The following is a 22,117-nucleotide window of genomic DNA, read 5'->3' on the forward strand; positions in this document are numbered from 1 at the left end:
GTTCAGGTTGGAAGCTTTTTGATAGTCTGAACACTTTTCCTATGGGATAAAGGTAGCTTGTCGTAAATTCCACATTGATAGCTTCTGCTGACACATGTCTGAGCTATATAAACCCCCACCTTGCTAGTCATGGAAAAAATTGACTGCTTTGGGTCTCAGGGAACTGTAATGATAGTCTGGATATAACATTGATTGTAGAGCCCCAGACAAAAGCTCAGAGGTTTTATAGTACCCATATCCACCCTGCACACCTACCCGTTGAGTCTGATGATCAGAGGAAAAATTTTCTTTCCTTAGTCACAGTTTCTCCAAAGTTATTTAAAAGTGAGAATGGAGACCAGTCATCCCTCACTGACTTTTTTATTCTTAGATACATAGAAAAGCAAAGAGTCCTACTTTGTTTTACCTGAGGAGACAAACAGAATAACTCAGATTCTTTTGTGATCAGATCTTGATCATTATGCATTTATCATTTTCTTAGTCTAGTCAAGCTGCTATAACAGAATGTTATGGATAACCCATGTGGTTGAACATCTGAAATTTATTTATCACAGTTCTGGATACTTACAAATATCAGAACAAGGTGCCAGTCCAGTAAGTGTCAAGAGAGAGCCCAACCCTGGCTTATAGATAGCCTCCTTCTCCTCTATTTCTATACTACACGTAACAACAGAGAAAGGAGACAAGTTCTCTTCTATCTTTTTATAAGGAAGTAAAATAACAATGATGGAAGTTCTAATCTCATAACCTAATTATACTCCAAAGGCCTCACCTCCTAATACCATCACATTTAGGAGTAGGATTTTAGCATAAGAATTTTCTGGGGTACCCAAATATTCAGTTCATAGCTTTTAGTTTTCTGACCCTGGCCTACCAAAATTCACACTCAACTTACAAACAAAATACATTGATTTCATCTCAATAGCTTCAAAATTTGGTATAATAATTCTAAAGATTAAAATCCATGGTTTCATTGAAATGTCTTCTAAATCAGTCATTAGTGAGAATCAAGGTATGATTTATCCTGGGGCAAAATTTCTCTTCAGCTATGAAATTACAAAACTAAACGAGTTATGTGTGTTCAAAATATAATGGGATAGGCATAGGATAGCTGTTGTGCAGCCAAAAGAGAGAGAGAAGAAAGAAGGAAGAAGTGCTGGGTTCCAAGAAAGACCAAAATCTAGAGAGGCAAATTACATTAGATATTAAGGCTCACCAATAATTTTATTTGCCTTGGTTCTCTTGCCTTTCCAACCTACTAGGACAGTGGCCTGCCACTAAGATCTAATTGGACTGGCCTTATTTCTTACAGTTTTGCCTCCTGGGAGTTCCATGCCCATGGCTCTGGCCAGCCCCACCCCATGGCTCTACTAAGCATTATTTTCACTGTGAAATTGAGATATCCCCATTCCCATGAACTCTGGGTCTGTGGTAGGAATGGCAGCCCTGATCACCTCTGGACCACCTTTCATATTCTTCTACCCTTGTTTTGAAGTATGTTGTGTTTATAATTGAAATGTTCTATAGTCTACACCTGATAGTCTAAAAAGCTCAGTAGTCTGCCTTCATTTTCTCCAATTCCCTGTTTTTTTAAGACACAAGTGACAATATTTCTAATGGTATAAACTCATACCTACCTTAGCTTTTGTTGATATGGTTGATTAATTCTGTGGTTAATACCTACACTAATCTCATTATCAAATAATCTGTTTATCACATCCTCAGCATTGTCTTTCAAACACTCTTTATGGATTTTTATAAAATATATATAGCCTAGGGATTTTTCCAGACCTTTTTTGCTTAACAGCTCCATCTACAATTCTTCTCTCTCTCCCCTCTATTAACTCTAAGCAATCAGGGAGAACCAAGTCACTCCTTTAACACTTAGAAATATCCTCAGCTAAATACCTGATTTCATTGTTTACAATTTCTACCTTTCACAAAACACTGAAACATGAACACCATCTAGCTGAAGTTTTTACTAATTTATAACAAAGTTTGTCTTTCTTCTAGTTTACAATAACATGCTCCTCATTTCTCTCTGAGACCTCACCAGAATAACAATGCAATGATCTATCAGACTGTGTTTCTCCAAACTCAGGTTAACCTAGTCCTTGTGATGTTATGGAAAGATGGAGTCTTTGGAAAATTATCAGTGGGATTAGTGTCCTTACACTGGGACTAGTGCTTTTACAAAGTAGCCTGGAGGGAGATGGCTTCTCCTGTCAGACATGTGAAGATATGGCAACAAGGCAACATCTAAGAAGCAGAAAGGCCTTACCAGAAACCAAGTTTTCAGGCCCCTTAATCTTAGACTTCCTAGCCTCAAAAACTGAAAGCGAGATGCTAGAGATATGTTTGGTGGAAATGAAGCACCAGGGAGAGCTGAAACTTTGGCACCCTGAATCCCTAGCTCATGGAAGTCTTCTCCACGCCATGATACACTGAAAGAACAAGTGGACCGCCACCCCCACACCACTGCCACCCACCCACCAGCACACCAGCTGCCAGCTCCAAACATGCATGGGAGAACTTCAGCAGACCAAGTAAGTGAGCCCCAAGTGTCATGTGATATCCCTCAGCCACCCCTAGGATAAACCAGCAAAACACCCTGGACAGACTGATCCTCCCTGCAAAAAAAAAAAAAAAAAAAAAAAAAATTGAATGAACAATGGATCTGAGAAGAATCCAAAATGGTGACTAGGACACAGTCATAGACAGAGTGAGCTCCTTGAATCACTCACAGACCTGACTGATATGCTAGAGCTACTCTTGGTGGAGGTGAAGCACTAGGGAGAGTTGAAATTTTGGCACCCTGAACCCCTAGCCCATGGAAGACTTTTCCACACCACAATACACTGAGAGAAAAAGTGGGCTGCACCCCCATGCTGCCACCACCGGCCACCACTGCTGGCTCCAAACATGCTTGGGAGACCTTCAGCGGACCAAACAGAATACTTTTCTGCTGGAGCCACACTTGGCAGAAAAAAACCCAAAGGAAGAAACAAAACTCTGAAACCCTGAACCCCCAGGCCATACAAAGCTTCTCCACACCATGTTACACTGAAAAAGCAGGAGGGCTCCAGCACCACCAGATGCTGGCTCCAAAGCTGCATAGGAGATGCAGACAAACAGGACTGGATGCTGATGAAGTAACACCAGAACTAAGACTGAAATTCTACTGCTCCTGAACCTGGATTTTTTTTTTCTTTTCTTTAAGTGTTTGTTTGTCTTGTTTGCTGTTTGATTGTCCACCATCTCTCCCTGTTGATTTCTTTGGTTCTCCATTTTTTTTCTTTTTCTTTTTCTTTTTCTTTTTCTCTTTCTTTCTTGGTTTTGCTACTTTTACTATTGTAAATTAGATAATACTAAATTACATAAAGACAAGGGACAGAAACAGCACCAAAAGGAATTATGGGAAGATGAAAAAGGGATGGAAACCATTCTACTCCAAAAATAAATTAGTACAGGATTCAGAAGGAAATGAAGAAAATGGATACCCAGATTCAGACTCCAACAAAACAAAGATAAACTATGCCAAAGAAACCAATGAAGCCCACAAGAACAATCTGAAAGAAGAAATCCTGCAAGTAATCAATGAGAATTTCATAGAGATGTTACTAGAAATGGTCAACCAAAACATACAGGAGGCACTCAAGAAATTCCAAGATAACAAAAATAAAGAATATGAGAAAACACAAAAACAAATAAATGAAATCATGAGTCCTAAATAAACACCAAAGTGAAACAGAGAACACCATAAATAGAGAGATAAATGAATTAAGGGCAAAAATGGACAATATTAAAGAAGAAGTGACCCATGATATGGAAAATTTCAGAAAAAAGAATGAAACAGAAATACAAAACACAATGGAAAGCCAGTCCAGCAGACTGGAACAAGCAGAAGACAGAATCTCAGAACTTGAGGAACTTGAGGAAAAACTGAAGAATTATCAGTCAGGCAACTCAAGATCTGTGAAAGGAAAATATAAGAACTCACTGACACCAACAAAAGACCAAACCTGAGAATCATAGTCATTGAAGAAGGAGAAGAGGTACAAGCAAAAGGAATGTGTAATATATTCAACAAAATAATAACAGAAAATTTCCCAAATCTAGAGAAAACTATGTCCATCCAGGTACAGGAAGCCTCCAGGACACTAAACAGACTTGAACAAAATAGGACTACCCCATGACATATTATCATTAAAACAACAAGCACAGAGAACAGAGAAAGAAGGTTATAAGAGAGAAAAAACAAATAACATACAAAGGTAAACCCATCAAAATCACAACAGATTTCTCAACGGAAACCTTAAAAGCAGGAAGAGCATGGAGTGAGGTCTTCTGGGCACTGAAAGAAAATAATTTCAACCCTAGAATACTCTACCCAGCAAAACTATCATTCAAAATAGATGAAGCAATAAAAGTCTTCCATGATAAGAAGAAACTAAAACAAAAGATTCTTCAAGGAATTCTGCACACAGAAAGTGAAAGCAAACAAAACCATGAAATGACAGGCAGCACCAAACCATGGGAGAGGAAAAGGCAGGAAAGTAGAGAGTAACACTGATTCAGCTGCACACATCAAACTCTTAAACAACAAAGACAACTAACTTACAGGAATCACCACATACATATCAATGCTAACACTGAATGTTAACAGACTTAATTCCCCCATCAAAAGAAACCATTTGGCAAACTGGATTAAAAAGGAAGAACCAATAATCTGTTGCCTACAGGAGATCCATCCCATCAGCAGAAACAAGCACTCGCTTAGTGTGAAAACCTAGAAGAAGATTTACTAAGCCAATGGCCCCAGAAACAGGCAGGAGTAGCAATACTTATCTCAGACAAAGTAGACTTCAAATTTACATTGATCAAATGAGATGAAGAAGGACACACCATACTAATAAAAGAGGAAATACACCAAAAGGAAATAACAATTATCAACCTATATGCACCCAACATCAATGCACCCAATTTCATCAAATGTACTCTGAAGGACCTAAAAACATATATAAACTCCAACACAGTGTTACTGGGGGACTTTAATACCCCCATATCACCAATAGATAGGTCATCCAAAAAAAAAAAGGACGAAAAAAATTCTAGAACTAAGTCATACCACAGATCAATAGGACCTAGCTGATATCTACAGAATATTTTATCCAGCTTCTGCACAATATACATTCTTCTCAGCAGCTCATGGAACCTTCTCCAAAATTGATCATATCTCAGGGTACAAAGCAAGCCTCTGCAAATATAAGGAAATACAAATAATCCTATGCATTCTGTCTGATCACAAGACATTAAAACTGGAACTCAACAACAAAAACAACAGTAAAAAACGTGAACAATTTGAAGCTAAACAACACATTGCTCAATGATCAATGGGTCATTGATGAAATAACAGAGGAAATTAAAAGATTCCTGGAAGTTAATGAAAATGAAAACACGACCTACCAGAACCTATGGGACACAGCAAAGGCAGTCCTAAGAGGAAAGTTTACAGACATGAGTGCATATATTAAAAGGTCAGAAGGATCTCAAATCAATGACCTAAAGCTACATCTCAAACTCTTAGAAAAACAAGAATAAGCAAACAAGCAAATCCCAAAACAAGCAGAAGGAGAGAAATAATAAAAATAAGGGCTGAAATCAATGAAATAGAAACAAAAAATATCATACAAAGAATCAATGAAACAAAAAGATGGTTCTTTGAAAAAATAAAAAAGATTGACTAACCCTTGGCAAGCCTGACTAAAATGAGGAGAGAAAAAACTCAAATCAGTAAAATCAGAAATGGAAAAGGGGAGATAACAACACCATGGAAATCCAGGAAATCATCAGAGACTACTTTGAGATCCTATATTCTAATAAATTTGAAAATCTTGAAGAAATGGACAGATTTCTAGATACTTATGACCATCCAAAATTGAACCAAGAGAATATTAGTCACCTGAATAGATCTATAACACAAAAAGAAATTGAAGCAGCAATAAAGAGTCACACAAAAAAGAGAAGTCCACAACCTGATGGATTCTCTGCTTAATTCTATAAGACATTTAAAGAAGAACTAATACCAACTCTCCTTAAACTGTTCCATGAAATAGAAAGGGAAGGAACACTGCCTAACTCATTTTATGAAGCCAATATTACTCTCATCACAAAACCAGACAAAGACACCACCAAAAAGGAGAACTATAGGCTAATCTCTTTAATGAACATTGATGCAAAAATCCTTAATAAAATAATGGCAAACCAAATCCAACAACACATCAGAAAGATCATCCAACACAACCAAGTTGCCTTCATCCCAGGGATGCAAGGGTGGTTTGGCATAAGCAAATCTATAAGTGTAATACAACACATTAATAGAAGCAAAGACAAAAACCACTTGAGCATCTCTATAGATGCAGAAAAAGCCTTCAGCAAGATTCAACACCACTTCATGAAAAATCTCTAAGAAAACTAGGAATTAAAGGAATGTACCTCCCTATTGTAAAGGCTATATATGACAAACCTACAGCCAACATCATACTTAATGGTGAAAAACTGAAACCATTTCCATAAAATCAGGAATGAGACAAGGGTGTCCACTATCCTCACTATAGTGGAATTCCTAGCCAGAGCAATTAGGCAAGAAGAAGAAATACAAGGAATTCAACATAGTACTGGAATTCCTAGCCAGAGCAATTAGGCAAGAAGAAGAAATACAAGGAATACAAATAGGTAAAGAAACTGTCAAAATATCCCTATTTGCAGATGATATGATCCTATACCTTAAAGACCCAAAAAACTGTACCCAAAAATTCCTAGAGACCATGGCAGGATACAAAATCAACTTACAAAAATCATGAGATTTCTATACAACAAACTGAGAAGGAATATATGGAAACAATTCCATTTACAGTAGCCTGAAAAAAAAATCAAATACCTAGGAATAAACTTAACAAAGTATGTGAATGACCTCTACAAGGAGAACTACAAACCCTGAAAAAAGAGATCAAGGAAGACTACAGAAGGTGGAGAGATCTCCCATCCTCATGGATTGGTAGAATCAACATAATAAAAATGGCAATACTACCAAAAGCAATCTACATGTTTAATGCAATTCCATCAAAATCCCAATCACATTCATCACAGAGATTGGAAAATCTACCCTAAAGTTCATTTGGAGACACAAGAGACCATGAATAGCCAAGGCAATACTCAGCAAAAAGAGCAATGCAGGAGGTATCACAATACCGACTTCAAACTATATTACAAAGCAATAGAAATAAAAACTGGCACAAGAACAGGAAGACCAGTGGAACAGAATAGAGGACCTAGATATGATTCCACACAACTATGCCCACCTTATTTTTTGACAAAGGCACTAAAAATATATGATGGAGAAAAGATATCCTCTTCAAAAATGTTGGGGAAAGTGGTTATTCATATGCAAAAAACTGAAACTATATCCATGTTTATCACCCTGTAGAAGTATCAACTCAAAATGGATCAAGGTCCTAAATATCAGACCTGAAACTCTGAAGTTAGTACAGCAAGGAGCAGGAAACACTCTGGAACTAATAGGTATAGGCAAGGACTTCATCAATAGAACTCCAGCAGCTCAGCAACTAAGAGAAAGAATGGACAAATGGGACTTCATACAATTAAAAAGCTTCTGAAGTACAACAAAAGAAATGCTCTCTAAACTGAAGAGACCACCCACAGGGTGGGAGAAAATATTTGCCAGGTATACATCAGACAAAGGACTGGTAATCAGAATATACAGGGAACTTAAGAAACTAAACTCTCCCAAAATCAATGAACCAATAAATGGGCAACTGAACTAAACAAAACTTTCTCAAAAGAAAAAATTCAGATGGCCAAAAAATATATGAAGAAATGCTCACCATCTTTAGCCATAAAGGAAATGCAAATTAAAACCACACTAAGATCCCATCTCACCCCTATTAGAATAGCCATCTTCAAAAACACCACCTACAACAGATGTTGGCGAGGATGTGGGGGAAAAGGCACACTCGTACCCTGCTGGTGGGAATGCAAGCTAGTGCAACCACTCTGGAAAAAATCTGGAGTCTTCTTAAAATCTAAATTTAGATCAGCCACGTGCTCCAGCAATCCCACTCCTGAGGATATACCCAAAGAAATGCGACACAGGTTACTCCAGAGGCACCTGCACACCCATGTTTATTGGAGCACTATTCACAATAGCCAATTTATGGAAACAACCAAGATGCCCCAATACTGACGAATGGATCAAGAAAATGTGGTATTTATACACAATGAAATTTACTTAGCCATGAAAAAGAATGAAATCTTATCATTCACAAGTAAATAGATGGATCTCAAGAACATCATTCTGAGCGAGATTAGCTAGACTCAAAAAGACCAAAAATCTTATGTTCTCTCTCATATGCAGATTTTAGATCTAGGGCAAATACAGCAATGTTGTTGGACTTGGATCACATGACAAGGTGACAGCACATACCAGGGGGTATGGAGATAGGTAGAAAACCCAAAACATGAAAGTGTTTGATGTCCCCACTGCAGAGGAACTAATACAGAAACCTTAAAGCGACAGAGGTCAATATGAGAAGGGGATCAGGAACCAGTGTAAAAATTCAGTTGATTCAGTTAGAGATGAATCAACTTGGGTTGTAACACATTTGTACATGGAAGCAATGCTAGGTATCTCTCTATATCGCTATCCTTAACTAGCAAATACACTTTGACTTTCTTATTAATGCTTATGTCTTCTCTTCAACAAAATTAGAGATAAGGGCAGAACAGGTTCTGCCTGGTAGCGAGAGAGGTGTGGGGAGAAAGGGTTAGGGCGGGGGGCAGAGGGGAGAAATGACTCAAACAATGTATGCACATGTGAATAAATGATAAATTTAAAAAAGAGTAAATAGAAAAACCTGAGAGCAATATATTTCTGTTATTTATAAATTACCCACTCTGATGCTATTTTCTATCAAAGCAAAAATGGACTGAGATTAACTTTATTATCTATATGTCAACCATAGTAGTGTTTGCAAGTGCTTATGTGTTCTCCAAAAAAGATGAAAATTTTTTGTACAACTCTGCTCTTTTCTTTCTGAACCAGCACCAGCACTTTATAGACTGGTTTGTTTGCATGTTGCACCACCAGTTACCAATTCAACTTGATTCTGTGTTGAAATCAAACACTAATTTAATTGTAAAACCAAAGATTTTTGGTTTCAGGCTAACTTGGGTAAGTGTTAGTGTACTGTTTGTTAGCATATTATTTAGTTTCATCAATCCTTGGCTTCATTTGCACAACTGAAGTGATAATTTTGTTTATCACATGGAAATATTCTGATAAATGAGATAGTACATAAATAAGTATTCACTAAAAATTAACAATTTTCATTAGACACTATGAAGGGCTGAATTATGTCCCCACCCAATTCATATGTTGTTGAAGTCCTGATATAGATTAGAAATTGTAAATAGCATCTTTAAAGAGGGAAGCCAACGTAAAAGCATGGGGAGATGAACGCCATCTTCCAGCCGTGGAAACCTCAGATCTCAGCAGTGTTAACACCTTGATCTTGGACTTCTGGCCTTCAGAACTTTAAGAAGATAAGTTTGTGAGACACCTTGTCTGTGGTATTCTGTCATAGCACACATAGTAAACTAATACAGAAGTCAAACTATTAAATTTGAACAATTACTTTTTAAAATCTATTTGATCTTCAGAAATCAGGTTCACTTTTTATTTTCAAAAACATTAGTTTATATGAAGTTGTATTAATTATCTATTCGTATGTATCAATTACCTAAAACTTTTCCATTTAAATGTCAAACATCTCATGGTTCTGTGGATTAAGAACCTTGGTGAGGTTTTCCTAAATACCTATTTCAAGACCTCTCAGTCTTAAACTGTTAGCTAAGGCTGTAGTCTCCTCCGACTACTCAATTTGGAAAGATTAGCCTCCAAATCACCTTCTGTTTTTGGGCAAAATTCTTTTCCTTCCAAGTTGTTGAACTGAAGCTCACAGTAGCTCACTGGGTTTTGGCTAGAGACTTCTCTGTTTCTCCATAGGATAGCTGGCGAAAGCTGGATTCACTCAGGGCAAACAAGAGCAACAGAAGAGAAACCACCTATGGCAGAAGCCACAGTCTTTTTATGACTAATCTCAGAAGTGATATTTTATCACCTATACCACACTCTATTCACTAGAAATGCATCATTGAGTTGAGTCTATCCAAAAGGGGAAGGGATCCCACAGAGGCATGAATATCAAATGTGGGTATTATCAAAGGTTATCTTAGATTAAAATAGCATCTAATCCCACAATAGCATTAGATTATTAAATCAGAATGCTAAATTAAAGAAGTTCTACATATTATGGATTGTATTATTACAATTCCAGGAAAAGAGGCAAAAATTTTAATACAATAAAATATGGTATTTTGATTAAACAATTGTCACTTAGGCTCATTGATCACAGGATAAAATGATACATACATAATTTATGATGAATTACCTTTTGATTGCATCTCAGTTCTACAAATGAAGCAGTCCTTGAAGAACAATTCTAAAAACTGCTTCTTCAGAAATAAAATCAATGGCTGACTTGTCTCATCTCTCACCTTACGGTCAAGTTACAGGTATCATGAAATACAATGTCCTCATAGCTTTTTAGCTTGCTTCATGAAAAGTTCAATCATCATTATACTAATAGCTTAAGGGAAAAAATTAAGGTGATAATGCTTATTCAATGAACATTAAATCAAGACAAACCTGAAGCAAAACTCAGTAACCATTTCACAGTACAGATCTGAGCTGAAACAGTCATTAAGTGGTTGATGAATACATGGAGTGGGAGAAGATTCATCAGCATAAATTTTCCATATGACAATTAAATTGCAGAAATGTTGGAGAACAAGAAGAACTTTATTCATGTGCATATAAGTTATAAGTATTATGTTTCTTCCCATCTACAGATCCCTACCAAGAGCATTAGAAAAAGTTCTGAAAATCCCAGCAGTCATCAATTCTCATCTGTGTTTAATTACCTGAAAAATCTAGACAAGTTTGAATCTTCCAAGCCACTGGCATTTTCAATGACCAACTGTTTCTAATAAACATACATGATCAGAAGCAGTTTTGATTTTTTAACGCTCAACATTTTGAAATATCTGTAGACAGGCAGGCAATCTTAAAGTAAACATTAAATATAGCCTGTAGAGTGTTACAAGCCAATGCATTCATTAAGTTTATCTTATGACATTTTACTTCTAAACACTATATCAAATTAAAATCTTTCCAATGCAGCAAGTGGGGTGACCTTACTTGTTATGTGTCTAATTCTAACCCCTCCCATAATTTTTACCTTCGCTCCCTTCCTTAATGTATAAGAGTTTGTTTTCTATAAATTCACACTGGTATCATCATATCTAGGATAACTACACTTACAGATATTTATGGTTTTGAAATGATTCTGTGTGATATTTAAATAACCATTTATCACTTCTATCACATTAAAAATCACCTGATGATAATGTAGTTGAACAACAGTTAGAAAATCATTAACTATAAGCAGAAACTGATGAGGTCTTTTTGGGTGACATGAATTATTTGTAATCTATAACTATATGGATAAGAAAAACATGATATGGAGAAATTCCTGTCTAAATTAATTCTAATGGAAAATTACATAAAAAACTCAAGTCTTTAATAATAGAAGTATGCTTGAAATTGAATATCTTACAGAAATGCACCATTAATACATTCAAACAAAGAATTGAGCAGAAAAACAAATGTGTTAAGTGATGCATTTAAAAGCCTACGTTTCTCATCTAAAGTAGTATGAGAATAAAGGGACTACTTCTGGATTTGCTGCTTGGATTTTCTTTAAATACACAGAGACTTATTTAGACAAATCTTCTGGTTCAGCCACTCAGTTATTGTTTCTGTCTTCCTTAGCCCCAGGTAGATGTGGATACTAATGGCACAGAATATGTATTTACAAGAAAGAGAGAGAGAGAGAGAGAGAGAGAGAGAGAAATTATATTTAATGAATATTAAAAATATGGCAAGTGCACAGTTGAGAAAGAAATCACAGTATAATATTGCAAATATTCTTATATTTCAATAAGGTTTGAAAGACAATAGGGAATAACTAAAATTGCCTATTTTAGAACTTACAGAGAGTAAGTGCTATTTTTAAATTTTGATTATGAATAAACTTTAAAGAAGCTGCCATCCTACAATCTTGAAAAAGTTCAGGTCACATAGTATTTTTGAGATTGAGGTACAAAGAGCAGAAAAGCATGACCAGGAAATAGATCAAGCATGCCAGTTCTTTAAGGGTCTGACCTAAGTATATTTCTGCTACTAAGTTTGCCTTTGAACCACAGTATTCTTAATAGAAATAGTAATCATTTTTATAGGTGCATTACACATATGTGCATAAATATAAATATATATAGCACCTTCAACGTGTAGAGATGCTGTCTATTGAAAGTTGTTCTAGTTAATCATTATTTTAAAAATATTTTTGGCAGTACTGGGGTTTAAACTCAGAGTTTTGTGTGTGCATGACAGGTACTCTACTGACCGAGCCACACTCCCAGACCTTTTTGCTAAGGTTATTTGGAGACATTGTTTTGCTTTTTGCCCAGGCCAGCCTGGATGGAGATCATCCTGTTTTATACTTCCCACCATGGCTGGGAAGATAGGCATTCATCACCATACTCAGCTATTGGTTGAGATGGGGGGAGGGGTCTTATGAACTTTTTGCCCAGGCTGGCCTCACATCTCCTAAGTAGCTAGGATTACAGGTGTTAACCATCATGTCTGCCTTACTTTTTATGCATGTATTTTAAATCATATGAGTTACATATAAAGAAAAGGACACATCACTTTTTTGTTGTTGAATTTTAATCATTCCAAGAAGTCCTAACATTATATTAATATTGTGTTCAAAATTGCAAAATGTAAAAGATCAGCCTTCAACTTGTTTCACAGGCCACATGCCACCTTGAGTCACAATCCCTCTCTTTCTCAGGATGTATAATATATTGTCCAGTTGTGCTTTGTCAAAAACTTGACCAAATCATATATTTTAGTCATAGTAAAGCCATGAAATTTCATGAGACTCCATGCAGAATGCATTTTACATGAAATTTGCTTTCAGTATGCATAAAGATAGGTTGATTTGGATAGACTGATAGAAGCAAATAAAGGCTCACTTACCTCTCATCACTTTGTTTGCATGCCTCAGAGCTGATGCTAAAATTTCTGACTAAGATAAAATGGCTGCAATTTTCAAATTATATCCCATGAACAACCGTTAAGAGTTACATGAGTTACAAATAAATATATTTTGCTATTATAGCATCTTATTATGTTTATCTTTGAAAAAGGGTAAATATCAAAAATCTATTATGAATTTATATTGATCTCCATTATAAGAGACTGAGCTTCTGCTGGAGCTAACAAAAGCATACAACAATGTATAAGGAGAAGGTATTCTTTTGTACACAAAAATCACAGAGTTAAAAGAAGTGGGCTAAAGAAAAATAGCCATCAAATTATGCTAAATTAGAAATTGCTCTCAAAAAATTTCCTTTTTCTGACTGTGTGTTATAGTTTTATGTTGTTTCTCACAGATAGAAAATTATTATGAATCATTGAATTTTTCAAGATTGTAAGTACCAAAACAAAATTGCTATGTATCACATACATTTAGTCAATAGCCATGCCTCTCTCTCTCTCTCTCTCTTCCCTCCCTTTCTTTTGCAGGTATACTTAGATTGTTTCAATATTATCTCATCTATCTTCATAATAAGATGCTGAAAGTGTGTTTAAGATAAATACTTTTGAAGATGACAAAATATAGCAAAAATAACAGTTATATCCTTTTCAAAAAAATTTATATGAAATCTTCAGAATATACTATGCTTGATAAACATGGGGTAATAGAGACTAGTAATCCCCAATATTATCTTCAGTGAGGAGCAGGAAATAAATATCATCCTGTGACTGAGACCAATGGACTATGGACTTGGTCCATGTCCAGCCACACTGATTTTTTTGTGTGGCCTAGGTCAGTAGCTTCATGTTGTCCGTTTTGCTTCAGTACCCTTTTGATTGATCCCAGGATGCTATTGGTCTCTCTTTAAGCACTCTAGGAACAGCCAACTCAGTGTTATGCTCAATCTTTCAGAAATGGCCAACTCAGTGTTATGCACAGTTGTTCAGATATGCATTTACATTGTATACGCATGCAGGGTTGGCATTAGGAATGCTAAGGGGTGAAAATGGAGGTAGAAGAAGGATGCAGTGAAATAATACCTTTCGATGAGATTTCTTCTTCTTCTTCTTCTTCTTCTTCTTGTTCTTCTTCTTCTTCTTCTTCTTCTTCTTCTTCTTCCTCTTTTTTCTTCTTCTTCCTCTTCTTCAACTTCTCCTCTACCAAGATGAGAGCTTCCAAGTGGATTCATTTGTTTTCTAACATGATACATTCTGTGTAACAACACTGAACTTTCCCTGAGTTGTTATTGAATTCTTTCATGCCCTCTTGGGTGTCAGGTACATTTGCGGAATATATTTTAAAGATGTTTATAAGATAAGAAGAACATTGGAATGAAAAAGGTCATAGTTAAAATCATAGGCTAATTAATCAACTACATGGTTTTACCTTGAAGCCACAATTTGCTAATTGTGTGACCAAAAAGTGGGTATTGATTTCTCAGGTTTTTCATCATTAACTCTAGAGTATCTAACTCTTTTAAGTTAGGGTTAGCTGAAACATTATGCACACATGAAACAATGTCAGATATGAAGCAAACATTATGACAAAGTTAGCTTTTATTTTTACTGCAAACCTTAGTAGACTAAAGGGACATAAAAAAGCTTCCATTTAGCACCTTCATCTAGAGGATCTCCAGGTCATCTCCCCTTCATCAACCAGTTCATGTCTTTATTCTACAGTTCTGTATGTTAATTAAATGTTACTTTAATGTTGAAATTGATTTTCTAATTTCAAACTTTGTTAGATCACCTCACTATTTAATGTTCAAAACATATTAATACAATATTAGGCATGTAACAGGTTCTCAATAATTAGTTGTGTATAATTATGACCTTATGAAAATAGAATAAAGAAGGCTCTTTGCTCTATGGCTGCCAATAATACATCCATTTAATAGTTTTTCTAGTTACTTAAATTTTAAATTCCTCAATCCTTCATTATAAACAATGTGAACATGTCCACCAAATGAAGACATTTTATCCAATTATATTAATTGTATTACCAATAAAAATTAAAAGGCATTCATCAAGCACTTCTTGCTGTGGATTTCACCTGAAAATAATCCTTTACTTAGGTATAAAAATTAAGTTTAAGGAGTTCAAATAGTCAAAGAGAAAGCAATAAAAATTTCAATTTTCATTTATTTTTAATTATTGAAAAGAACACCATGGATCTGAAATTTCTAGAAATTATAGCTGTCAAGTGTCATAATATTGTTTATTTGGAGTCAAATGTTATAATATGCCATATCTCAAACTTCAGTTCCTCCCTGTTCATCATTTTGAACCTCTAACCCTTCTTACTTTCGATCCAATGAGCTCCTCTTGTGTCCCTTACTGATTTTGTATCTGATATCTGCCTATGTCTTTTTTCTCTTTCAACCCATTTTTCATGCCTTTTCTCCATCTCTGCTTTAACACTACTGTATTCTTTTTGGATCTCAGTCGTCATAGTTTAAGGGATTACAGACTGTATCTACTTCTAAACATCTTCTAACTAAAAATATCATACTCATTCTTGTGTGTTTTTTTTCACTAAATACAATTTATCTGTAGAAAAAATGAGCCTCACATGAAGAATCTGATGTTCCAACCAAACATTGGAAAACACACAGCAGGTACTTATCCATGCTTAACAGATGGTTATTCCTAGAACTTGAGAGCAGAGTTTTATAATGTCAGCACTGTCACTACCACTCTCTTTAAAATTGTCATTTCAAAAGTTGGAGAAATGACTGATTAATTTATTCAAGTTCACTCTGCATTCAATGACAGAATTTGAACAGATGAGGAACCTGGGTTCCCCACCTCATTCTCCTTCTGTTTCACCATAGAGACTCAAATATTATAATAATATTATGATGAAGTATAACTTAAGTCAGATCTATCAACCATGGATAGGTAGTACTTCTTGTATACTTGTTTTGGATTTGTGAATAATCATGATTTCTAAGTTCACTCCTACAAAATATGAGATACTAAGACTAGATAACCAGAGGTACAAATAGCTCAATTTGGCTAAGAACACACAACTAATTAATATTTATAAATAACAAATAATGCTTAATTTATATATTTCATTGCTACATCAATAGACTGATTTAATAAGAGAATTCTAAAATTAGATCAGGATTAATAATTCCATTCTAGGAACTTATTTTTAAAAATGGGAAATTCATTGAAAACAAAGAACAAATGAGTGATTGAGTGAAAGTACAGAAAGAAGATTCTCAAGTCTACCTAAGAATGTTGACCTGTCAGACTACACAAAGGAATATTGATTTTTGCTACTGCAATGGTAGTAATGCTGCTCATGTTAAGAACCTGTAAACATTCCTCATGTATGGATGGTCCGTAACCAAAACCATTTCCCTCACCGTTCCCATACCCTCATGCCTAACCTAACCACCAATCACAAACAACATTGAAAACTTAATAAAATAGAAAATTGTCATGTGCAAACAATGTATGAAAAGAGATTTCAGACCATATAAAAAACTTAAATTAATAGATACAAAAAAAGGGGCGATATGTGACAGAGAGAAGAGAGGACAGGACAGGAGAGAGGAGAAGTACTAGTTTGGAAGAGCATTTGATTAAGGCAGTTCTACTACGACTTACCTTGAAGTTTAGGCAAATCCTTCACAACTACATTTCACCCCTGAAGATCACATAAACCAAATGCTCAAATGACAATCTCACAGAAATGTTACATGAACTAAAGAATAAGAAGAAAACCCTTTTTGTGCTGTAAGGTCTGGTGAAAATATAAATATTGCTGAAATTCAAAAACTAAAAAGATTAATAAAAAGCAGATTTCTTTGGATAAATAAACCATATGGATGAAAGGGATGCAAGCCAGCTGCCAATTACATTTTCTGTTTTAACAATGAATATGCCTTTAAATATAAAGCCTATTATTAAAGTTTAACAATTTACCTGTACAGGCTGACTTTGATTTTTACTCTTTTAATAGAATAAAAACTTAACAGAAGTACAGGCCAGTCAACTGGGATAACTTTAATTCGCAAAACATATGCCTACAATTTATTTCCCCAAATAAGAAGCTATGAACAGCCAAAGATAAAAAAGGCAGAAGTATATGTTGAATGCATATGTTACATAAAGATGAAAATGAAAGATGTTAAATCACACCAGTCAGCATTAAAAGAGAAATGTTGACACTATTCCATCACACAGCACTGACATCACCAAGGGGAGTATATTTTGTCCATTCTGTTTATGTTAAGCATAACATAATTTCAAAACCTAACTTATAGCTAGTCCTTTAATTCATACACATCTACTCCAACCTTAAACAGAAGTGTGTGCACAAATTATACTCACTACACAAAACACACAGACACCCAGAGTCATCTCCAGGTACCTTGCTTCCGAAGGAAACTGAGGAATAGGTATCTGTATGCCATGCAGTCTACAGGGGTGGCCCTACCTGTTGTCTCCTCGTTACGCAATCTGCACATCATCCATGAGTCTTCTCAGTTACACCAAGCCAGCCTGTCATGGCCTCTGCCAATTCCCCATGATCTAGCTCCCCTGATTCTGCTACTGAGGTTGCCATCCTTCTCATCATAGTACTCTTTTCTTCTCTCTTGGTTTTGATTCTCAATATGCTATTTTTCTGGATGTGACCCTCAATTTTTTTGGATTTCCCTTGAAAACACTTTATGAACTTCTTTAGAGAAAACCTTCTTTAATGATCCTCCCTACAATTCATCAACAGAGAAAGTATGAATATCTTAGTATAGACTAAATCAACTATAGCATATACTCCACTATAATTATTTTTTTATATTTTTAATTTGTATACTTCATATTATAAATTATACTAGTCATAAAATAATAGTAATATTTATATTATATAAAATTGTGTATTATAATATTTAATATACTTATGTATCATATAATTATATACTTATGATGTATATATATGCATGTATAAATATATGCTTACATGTATACACACATACATGCATGTTCATAGGTATGAGAGCTTTAAGGAAAAGCCTGAATTTTATCTCATTTGAAAATACATGCTGAGTAATAAAAAAATAATTGGTGTTTGGAGCTGAGATTATATCTCAGTAGTAGAGTGCTTGCTTATGTGTAAGGTCCTGGGTCCAAACCCCAGCAACACATACAAAAGATTTTTAAGTATGAATAGATGATGGACATTGGGACTGTTTCTTCTCATCTTAACCTCTAACCAAGTGCTCACAGTGAAATATTTATCACATTTAAAACTTTGACTTGACATAATATTTAATTACTACTTCCTGCTAACAGTTATTTCTTTCCATCAAAGATGTTTCTTCTTTCTATGTCTCTCTTTTGCTGTTTTTCATCGTTGTTTTTAAAATTATTCTAGCTAATTGAAAGGCTGCAAGTAGCTCACAGAAACCTCAGATATTACTCTGGAAAACGTATGTAAATATATTATATAGAATAACAAAGTTTAATATCTTTTTGCTATATGAGTACCTGTCACCATCTTTAAGAATATGTAGCCATTCTGAACCAATTATGATTCTAATGGGTGAATTTTTTAAACAGTGACTCCTTCCTTTTTTTTGAAGGAAAAAAGTTCATTAATAAATCAAAAGTGTTCACTAGAAGGAAATTACTCTATCTAAATTAAATTAATTATTTAGTTTCTTTGAGCTTAAACTTTTTCTTTTTGTTATCTCAGTGACTAAGGGTTGAGATTGAGAACCAGGCAAGGAAACCCCACTAGGTCAATGCTTTGTAAAGAGAATTAATGGTCATGCCAACATAATAATGTTGTTAGGTGCCTTAGTCCATCAATGAGAAACTAAGTTTAGGAATTCTAGGCCTATCTTTTTGGTGCCACAACCCAATCATCCCTGAATTAAAATAGAACCAACAAGTGAAGTAATTTCAAAGATCAATTTACTGACTTTTGTCCCAAGACATTCTCTAATCTTCAGTATTCCAAACCCCACTATAGATACTCCAAATTGACAGAACCTGTGGAAACACACCCAATTATCTGTTCCTTGAAAAGTAACCTTTGGCTCCCAAAAACTAGAAGATTCCATAGTTAGTGTACTTTATTCACTGGATGCAAAATAATTAATCATGAAAGTTGCTAAATATAATAGAACAATTTAAAATCTGCATACAATTCATATCACACTTTTGTTTTCTTACCGTGGTTGTCCACTCAAGACAACCAGTAGCCAAAGCAATTCAGGAAAAACTGTTGTTCTATGTATCCTTAAAATGGTGATTTTGCTTCAGAAAACACATACCCTTGTGTTATAATAATGGCAGTATCAGTATCTATCAAATTTAGTAAAATAAAAATCTACCTTAAGTGCCGAGAAGGATTTGGAGTGCATCCTTTACTCAATAAAAACATTTTTATAATTTGTAAGGAAGGTATTATTATAGTTTCATGTATCTGAAGAACAGAAGATGTTGGCTTTCACATTTAAAATTCTGTATTTATTAGTGGTTTATGGGGTGTGGAGGAAAACTAAGAGTTTCTGATGTAAGACCTATTCACCTCACTGACAGATAAATTCCATGCACGTATAACAGAATTTTTAAATAAGTTATTTTAGAATAAGAGCTTTTGTGTCCAATGCAATTCAATGCCTCAGGCTGTGAGCTTCTATAACTTGACTTGAAGGTTGTATAGTTTCTGCTAAAACAAATGTATGAGATGAATGTGTCAAGAGAAACCCTAGTTTTTGTGATATGCTCTGGCTTACTTAGAGAGGTTTTTTATAACATGCAATGCCTGAGGGTGCAGGCAAGGTGCAGATTCTAGTATTCCTCTGGTCAATTCCAAACAAACAAATGAAAATGAAATAAAAATAGTAGTAATATTGTCTTACAAGCATAGTGATGCTTGATCCTTTGTCTGTCAACTTCCTTAACTTTTTCTAACTGTATGTAGTGTTTCTCTTCCTTTATTATTTATTGATTTGGAAGTAGAACTTTGCACACATCTACTGGCTCTATAAAAATTAAATTTGCAAAATGATATCTAACTGGTTTGTCTTGACTTCTAAACACTCTTTTTCATGTTTGCCTCTACATTTCACTTTCTCACTGAGCTCTACATGAACCTGTCCTACCTTTCCTGCTGTGTCTTTCTCTAAAGCATTTGTAATTGTTTAATGTCCAAAAAGCCAATTTACTATATGGATTGCCAGCCTCAACCTCAGTTTAGGATTATTAACACCATGAAGAAAGGACTTTTTCTGTTTTGCTTACTGATAAATCTTCAAATGTTTAAACAGTGACTGGTACATATGCTGTTAAACTTGGACAAAGTCCTGATATCCAGAATTCATGGAATGAATGAGGTGGTGGTGAGAATACGCTGGAAAAGCCATAGAAGTATACATGTGTTCTCTATAGAAGGTGTCCTTACTGACTGGGTGGACAGCTGACTTGCCTTTCAAAACAGGCTTTGTTTAGTTTTTAATAAATTCCTTCTGGGCCTTTTCTAAGCCCCTGTGTGCTCTCTTCCAAGGCTCCAAATGCTTTTTCTTGTCCTTTTCCTCCAATACTTCTACTTCAGAGAGATAAGTAAGAAAAGTCTCTCTTCCTTTTAAATATAAAATTCTCATGACCCCAATTACTTCCATTTTAATTCCTTTCTATATCTCACCACAAGCTCTTATTTCTTTTGAATTATGGTCTGAGCCAGAAATTTAAACAAATTCGTTTTAACTTCTTGGACTCCCTAGGTTCTGTTTGTTGGTTGTTGTTGTTTGTGTGTGTTTATTAGGTTCCTATCCATTTTATAAATCTGCACATATTAATTTTATAAGAGTTTTCATTGTGGTATGTCCATACATGTATATAATGTCTTTGATCAAATTCACCCCCTCTGTTACTCCTTCTGACCCCACCCTTTTTATTAATAATTTTAATGTTTTGTTTTCAACTTTGCATATGTGAATATAAAATAATTTGGTCATATTTATCCCTCCTTCACACACTTTTTTTCTCAAACTAATCTTATTTGAAAAAAAAATAAAAGGAGTGTAACAAAGCCCGGTGAAATATTCTGGGTGGTTTTAAACATCCACAGTTGGAGATGGGACCTAGGATGACCCATTTATCCTGATTTATTTGAGACTTTCTCAATTTTAACCCTGGAAGTCCCACAACTGAAGAACCCTCTCTATCCCAGGCAAACCTAGAGGTGATCACTTTAACAGTACCTCAACATATGCGCAACATCTCCCTGCCTGGGAACATGTCCCTGGACCTAGGTCTCTTACATTGTCTTTGCTCCTCCTCTCCTGATACTTCTGGTCTTTTAAAACACAGGGCTATGTGAAGCAGCTGTCCTGGCAGTGGCAATGTTGGTTCTGCTAGTAGAAATTGGAGAATAAGAACTAGAAGCAAACTGGAGATCAGTTCAGCTTCTGATCCTGTGGAAGTCTCTAACTCCTACTTTGACTAGCTATCTTTCATACATAATTTGGGTTATTCATTCAAATTGTCAATGCAACCAAACTCAGAAGATAGAGTCTCTGAAAATCAATGTAGAATTAAATGTCATCTTATAATCAATAAGCAAATTTTACAACTTATTGGAGCAGAAACCCTAAGCAGAAATCCCTATAAGAACCAATGCCAAGGGAAGAAAACTTTACTGTAATTGACAAATTGTTGGAGGCTCATTGTAAACAGCCCTGAGACACAAAATCAGAAGGGGAGGCCAGTGATAGAGGAACCCACACACTTTTGTAACTTTTACCTCCAGAAACTCTATCAGGTGTACAGTAAATACCTGAGAAAAATCTC

The sequence above is a fragment of the Castor canadensis genome, chromosome 1 (genome assembly GCF_047511655.1).
Source record: "Castor canadensis chromosome 1, mCasCan1.hap1v2, whole genome shotgun sequence".
Lineage (NCBI taxonomy): Eukaryota > Metazoa > Chordata > Mammalia > Rodentia > Castoridae > Castor > Castor canadensis.